Source organism: Colobus angolensis, unplaced genomic scaffold, assembly GCF_000951035.1.
Source record: "Colobus angolensis palliatus isolate OR3802 unplaced genomic scaffold, Cang.pa_1.0 Scaffold344, whole genome shotgun sequence".
Taxonomy (NCBI): Eukaryota; Metazoa; Chordata; class Mammalia; order Primates; family Cercopithecidae; genus Colobus; species Colobus angolensis.
The window spans coordinates 1,062,836-1,070,597 of record NW_012116755.1 but is presented as its reverse complement, the minus strand read 5'-3'; positions in this window follow the sequence as shown (position 1 = coordinate 1,070,597).

Below are 7,762 nucleotides of genomic sequence, written 5' to 3'. Positions count from 1 at the left end.
CAAGGACGTAGTGCTGGCTGCCATGGGTTTGCTCCTGAAACACTTGCAGCACAAAGGGCCAGGGTGGAATGCATGGTTTCTGTGAAGATGCCAGACCCCAAGGGAGAGGTGGGAGGTGGACTGGCTTTCCAAAACTCACCAGTCAAATAAAATCCCTTTTTGTAGTGTGGCAAGAGTGTGTAAGGATCAGAGTTAAGGTCCCAAGTGTTACACCAGTGAGCTTGCTGAAATATCAGGGGTAGGAAGCAGAGTACTTACAATCACAATTGTCCTGTATGTATACTATGGTTTCAGAGCATGGGTAGAGAAAAAGAAAAGAGAGTGTAGTAAAAAAACAAAACAAAACAAAACAAAACATGCATTCTGGGAAAGAGCCAGGGATGTCACTGTCACCAAACATTTGTCTGGTAAGGACAATGCCTGCACGCATAAAGACTGCCAAGCTGAGAGGGGGAGACAGAGATGACTTGGAAACTGGTCAAGGCAGCAAATGGTGGTCAGAGATGGGCTGGGCTGTGGACAGTGGCATCCTGGAAGTTACAGAGCTTGACCAAGTCACCTTCCTGGCTGGAGAGAGGCATGATGAGAACTTGTGACTCGAGAGAACTCAGGGATCTATCAGATAAAGTGGGGAAAGGGAGAGAAAGGGTACTGCCCAGAGGGAAGGGTGTTGAGGGCTGCCAGGTTTGGCAGTAGGGGAGGCAGAGAGATGTCGCTCCCTAGCCTCACAACCCACGAGCTCAGTCCAGGCAGGAAGAGAACGCACAAGCACAAAGAAGCAGGGCAAGCCAACGCTCTGAAGTGTGGGGAGGGACACAGGCAAGGCCCTTTCCTCCTCCTAAACTACAGGATATACAGCAGGAAAGAAGGACTCTGTTCTAGGAAGTCCAGGAGGAGGAGCTCAGGCTTTTGCTTCCAGGAGGGCTGAAGAAGCAGAGAAATGTGGAAATGCTAATTAGCAGAGCACTGTCCCAAGGACAGAGATGGCCATGGTCCACTCTAGGCCCTAGCCCTCCAGTTAGATCTTGATATGGTTTGGCTATGTCTCCCCCAAATCTCATCTTGAATTGTAACTCCCACAATTCCCACATGTCATGGGGGAAACCCGGTGGGAGGTAATTGAATCATGGGGGCAGGTCTTTGGCAGTTTTAAAAATGGGAGTTTCCCTGCACAAGCTCTCTCTTTGCCTGCCGCCACCCATGTAAAATGTGACTTGCTCCTCCTTGCCTTCTGCCATGATTGAGGTTTCCCCAGCCATGTGGAACTCTAAGTCCACTAAACCTCTTTCTCTTCCCAGCCTTGGGTATGTCTTTATCAGCAGCATGAAAATGAACTAATACAGATCTTTTCTCCTATTCCCCAACCCTCTTCTTGGCTTCCTTAGGCTTTCTGGTTGTACCCATGTTCCTCAACAAAGATTTCCTATCTCTGTATCTTTCCTCTCACCTTCTGCATGGCTTGGAATACCCAATCGTTGTCCTCTAAAACTGCTCATCCATCCACCCACCCATTCATTCATCCATCCATCCATCCATCCATCCATCCATCCATCCACCCACCCACCCATCTACCCACCCATCAGGCCTGGCTCAAGTCACTCCTCCTTTAGGAAGCCTTCTCCCATCCTTCCCACAGCTCCTAGTAACTGTGCTCCCTTCTCTATCCTTGACTACCTCTGCCATCCATCCCCATTTCTTTGGCAATGACCTTATATGTTTTGGTGAATTAGATTTCTCTTTCCCATGTATCCATCTTATCTTCACAACTAGGCTGTGTGTTTCTCTAGGGCAACATCTGAATCCTATCAGGCCCTGTAGCATTCTTAACCTGGTGTACTTGTGCTTGTATCTGTGAAGACACCATTCTGGTTGGCACAGTCCCTGCCCTCACATCTGCCAACGAGTAAAATATGTTTATCCTGCCTCCCTTGGGCCCCAGAATTAGCACTAGTGCACATCTGGCAAAATGCTCAGGATGGCTCTGAATAACTGGTTTTGGCATGAAGGTCACCCTGAGGACCACTATGCTTGCCAGACAGCCACAGCTAACCAAGGGGAAAGATTTTTGGGAGGTTTGACTCTTTGTTTTGGGGAGTTATTACAAAGAATTTGGATCATGACCCAGGAAAACCACCTAGGCAAGTTCTTTGTCTAATCAATGTCAAATTGTGGTGCCATGATGGGCTGGCAATGGGTGTTTCGTAGACAGAATCCTTGTGGCCTCCAGCCTGGCCTGGCATCTGCAGCTAGGTCTGCTCACAGAGCTGGGGGACACATTCTCTCTGGTGCTTCCCTCCATGGATAGCTCAGCACCTTGGAGTAATTCACAAAGAGATGTCTGCTAACTGACCAGGAGGGAAATGGCCTTTCCCAAGACATAGAAAACCTGTTTGGCAGCCTTGGGGATGGCTAGGCCCTGAAGCCTGGGTTCTGAGAGGTGCACTCTGCTGAGAGTGTCAGAGACCCACATTTCTGAGGTGTGGTGGTGAAGTCCCAGTGGAAAGCGGCCTTACCCAGGCTGGCTGAGGCCTCTCAATTCAGCCCTAGCAGCACTTCTCCAACAGTGGCCCTTGGGGCAGGAAACGGATGGGTCCCAGGCAGCAGGTACCCTTAGAGGGCTGAAGTCAGAGGAAGCTCCGGCCCTACTCTCAGGGTGGCTTTCTCCTAGAGCTCATGCTGTTGTCACCAGACTAGTACTGAGACCTGGAAAGAAAATTGTGGAGAAAAGTTCACTGATGGCCTTGGGAGGGGAAGCTAAAGAAGGTCACAGTGCTGACCCTACCTTCTCCCACCCCTTTTGCTGGTTGGCAGTGGAGAGAACCCATAATAAGTAAAGGTAAACTTTCAGGGAGGGTCTGGTGTTTAAAGGCAAAAAACACTGAGGAGTCATCTCCAGGAGGGGGCCCTGGCCCCATGCAGCCCACGGAAGCATCCCTCCCAAAGAGCATCCCTTCTCTTCTTGGACAATGACCCCACCCTGGTTAATAACCACAGCGATGTCAAATGACTGAACTGTTTACAGCCCTGTCCTGTTCCAGTCTCCTTTGATGCATACCACCCAGTGAAGCTGGCAGGGCAGGAAATGCTGCTTCATTTGACAGGCAAGGACATTGACTTCTCTGAGATGACCTAACCAGTCAGAAGCAGAACAGGTCCTGAAAGGCCCCTCATGGCTGCCTGGTGCTTGGCGCTTGGTAGCAGCTGGGCAGTTGGACACTGAGTGAATAAGAGAGAATAAAATTAGCCTGGTGAATCTCTCACACCTAAGGGCCACGCCTCACCTATGAATAAAGAATGGCTTATGAGAAAATGAGTTGCAGCCCTACCCTGGCAACCCCTGGTCCTTTCACCACACTCTTCTAGGGCCAGCCATATTCCCACCTCTCACCTTTGGTTGTGGCCCACCAAGCTAAGATGGGAAATGCCAGCCCTTAGCCCTGGTGGGGGTGTTCCCAAGGCAAGAACCACTGGCCTGGGGCTGCTCCTCCTTCAGGCTCACAGGATTCATCCTCATCTGTGTGCACCTCACTCTCATTCGAACCCGTGATGGAAGATAAAAAACCTTTTGGTTCTTTGGGATCATTAGGTGTCACCTAAAGGGACAGTAAATACTGTTTGCCAGAGACCTGTCCCATTCCAGGAGGATTACCAGCTCCTTAAGGAGGCAGGGGCATCTTGGGACCAGGCCCTTTTGAATGCAGTTCATGACCGTGGGCACCTATGGTTTCAAAGGCCTAGCTTTGCCCACCAGGGTGGAAGGAAGGAAAGATGCTCCAGCCCACCCCAGCCTCTGGAAGCCACTCTGGCCCCCACAGCTGTCTGGGACCAGAGACCATCCATCTTGCTCCTTCCTCGTAGGGCTTGCGTGGGGGGGATCAGGTGTGGTCCAGACCCTGCCAGAGACTCTTATTTCCAGAGACAAGCCCCCATAGCTTCTTCTGGCCCAAGGGGTCACAGAACTATGTGGCTTCTTCTTCAGCACAGTGGCCCCTTAGGCTCTAAACAGATTCTCCCTCTTGGGACCTGAGTTGTGACTTCACATCTTGCCTCCCTCAGACAAGGCCTCTGCTTGTCATTCGTTAAGCGTCCACCACAGAACAAGGCTCTGGAAGCACGGCTGGGGCCCATGTATAAGGCAGTCAGGGGCAGGAGCCCCACGTTGCACTGTGAACGTAAAATGTTTTCCAATCAGGTAAGGCTTGGTTTTCTTTTATCCATGCCTACCCTGTCCTCCAGAAGGCCACAGCAGGCCTGTGCAACCAGGCAGCCTTTTAATCGTTACAAAGCCATTTCTTACCTCTCATTTCACCCCAGCCTCACAATGGCAAGAGAGAAGTTATGTCAGAGAGCTTAGGGATCTGTCCTGGGTTGGGAGGTGAGGAAAAGGGCCAGCCTAGAATGCCCTCTTCCCCACCTGCCTTCAGGAGTACGGTCTGGTTTCTGCCCTGCCCACCTAAGGCCAGAGAAAGCAGTGGGCAGCACGAGGGTCCCAGGGTCCTGGAGGAAGCCGCCCTTTTCCTCCCTGGCTCCTCCCTGAACTGGGCTCCTCCTCCAGGACACCACATCTGATCCTGACTCCTACCCTTGCTGCCCACCTCCACCTGCATGTCACTGCTCTTCTCCTTGCCCATTCCCGATTCTTCCCCTTCCCCTGCCCCCATAGCTGCAGCCTCCTCCATTGCCTCTCATATCTCAAGCTCTAGCCTCTCCTTCTCTTTCCTTCCCCCAACACGCCACCCACCCCAGATTAGGGCCTGTCTCTAGCCTCCAGGCTGCAGCCCCCCACCAGCCCCAACCCCACCCCATCTGAGGGTACAGCCCCTTCTGTTCTCCCTTTCTCGGACTGCCCATTCCTCCCTCAACTTGCTCCGCTCTTCACTGGTCTTGCTGCCGGGCTTCCCGGACACCCTGCTTTTGACTGGCTCAGTGAGTCTGGCGAGGGCAGAAGGCCCTGGTGCAAGCTTCTTGCCTGGCTGCTCTAGTAAGTTGGGAGATGTCTTCGTCTATGTGTTTTTCCTGCTTGGTTCCTCCACCTGGATGCCAGAGGAAAAGGGGCAGGAGGCAGGGCCAAGACCTGACTCAGTCCTTATCCACAAAGAATTTTGAAGGGACCACTCTCAAAGGACTAGAAATCATGGGAGAATATATCATCTTGAAGAGGGAAAGTCCATGATTTGATATTAATTTTAAATATCCAAACAGCAAAATTAAGTAAGACAAACAATAAACCTGGGAAAATATTTGCAACACATATAGCAGATAATTTTTTTATAGTTTATACAAATCAATTACTAAAAGGATGAACAGAAAAACTGCTAAAGAACGCGAGTAAGCAAGTCACAGAAAATAAATACACATGGCTCTTAAACATGGGATATGGTACCCAGTTTCGCTCACAGTTGAATGCAAATTAAAATATGAGAGCATTTTTCATTTATGAAATCAGAAACAACACAATCGTTTCAGAGGATTCAGGGGAATGGGCATTTTCACACACACTGGGAACTAACTACATTTCCAATTTCTATCAAAATATCAAATGCACCTACCATTTAATTTCATCAATTTATCCAAGGACAGTGTGCGGGGATATTCGGCACAGTACTGTTTGTAATAGCAAAAGGCAGAAAAGAACCTAGAGGCCCACCAACAGGGGGACTGTATGAACTATGGTACATTCATACAATGGAGTATCACAAAGCAGTGAAAAAAAGAATGAGGTATATCTTATAGGCTAATATAAAGCCATCTCCAAGACACTGAAAAAAGCAAGGTGTAGACTGTGTATCTTAAGCTTTCATTTGTTTTTTCGTGTTTCTTTAAGGGTGATACATAAGGTTGTAAATGCTGGGACTATCTTGAGGAAAGATCCTCAAGAAATTTAACAATAGCTACCACTGGGGTAGGAGACTGGTTGTGTGGACTGGGAGGGAGTCTCACATCTCTTTGTATGCTTTTGCACTATTGATCTTTTTACTACAGGCAAGCACTGCTCTTTCAATTTAACAAAGAACTCTTACATGTGGAGAGGAGCCCTTAGGGGTGCACTGAGAAGTTCACCTGGGAGAAAGGGGCAGACTTGTACATCAGAGTTGTTCTAATCCTGACTGGGACCACTGGTTTTGTAAATGGCCTAAGAGAACATCCCCCCTCATGTGAGGATTAAATGAGATAAAACATACTTGGCATTTAGTATGGCGCCTGGCACACAGGAACCCCTCAACTAACAGTAGTGATGATTACAACCTTGCTATTGGTTCAGTAGTGGGACTTGCCTTGAGGGAACCCCACTCCTTGGAGGGAAAATACCAGAGATCACAGGAATTCTGGAAAACCACACATGGTACAAGTGGGGAAACTAGTGGGTGTCAAGGTAGCTTACAATAGCCAAGTAGCCTGCTAGGAGTTGGGTTGTCTCCTCCCTTGTCTCCAGCCCTTCCCAACATCAGAGAGGCATTAGCCACTGTGAAGACAGGGTAGTTCCAGAGAGCTGCAAGGAAAGCAGTGCCTCTCGGACCTGGGCCTGGCCTCACTTGTCGTATCGTAGGTCTCACCAGGATGTAGAGGCCCAGACTTCTGGCTTGGGAATTTGCTGCTGGATCTTCCGTGTCCCTTGAAGTCTGCTCATTTTGTCTTCAAAACATCACATCTATTCCTTCTCCTCTGGCCCCCTTCTAGTGGCTGGGTCAGAATCCCACCATCTCTCTTGGGCTCTGAAAAAAACTGCCAATATGGTCTTCAGGATTCCTTTCTCCCCTCACCAGCTCAGCCTTCACAGTCCAGCCAGGACAATGTCACAAATATATATTCCTCTGCTGAACTCCTTCACCTGGTATTAGGTTCTTGGTAACCTTAAAATGCTAACAATGGATAAAAATAGGGACCTTATTTCTCCAGACCCTTATTCTATTATTCCCCACTACCCATTTCACACTTCACAAGAAAGTCTCACTACTCTGAACAAGCCATGATCTTTCTCTTTTATTAACCTTCCCCTCCTGATCATAAAAGTAATTCAGGCTCATTGTAGAAAATGTAGATAATGCCGAAAATTTAACCACAGTTAACCCCCAATTTCTTTCCTTCCTATGCATGTGCATCTTAGAATACTCGGCTCTCTGTACAGTGTTTTATTTTGTACTTTGCATTATTTATTTAATATTACTGTGTGCTATTATCATATCACTATTCTTTTAATTATGACCTTTAGTGGTTGCACAATATTCCATAGTATTATAACTTATTTAATCATTCCCCTATTGTTACTTAGGTTAGTCACTTATTTTTTGTGAAATGAGTAACATCGACATGTATATAAATCATTGTACAAATACTCATTCTTAAGATAGCTTTCTAAAAGTGGTACTGCTGTATGAAAGGATATCAATATTCTTTTAAAAATGGTTTAACTTCCCCTAAAATAACAATGGGAAAAAATGGTTAAAATGTGTAATGACGAGGCTGGGCGCGGTGGCTCATGCTTGTAATTCCAGTTCTTTGGGAGGCCGAGGTAGGCAGATCACCTGAGGTCAGGAGCTGGAGACCAGCCTGGCCAACATGGTGAAATCCTGTCACTACTAAAAAATACACACACACACAAAAATTAGCTGGGCATGGGCATGGTGGCATGCACCCGTAATCTCAGCTACTCAGGAGGCTGAGGCAGGAGAACTGCTTGAACCCAGGAGGCAGAGGCTGCAGTGAGCCGAGATCGCCCCATTGCACTCCAGCCTGGGCAACAAGAGCGAAACTCCATCTCAAA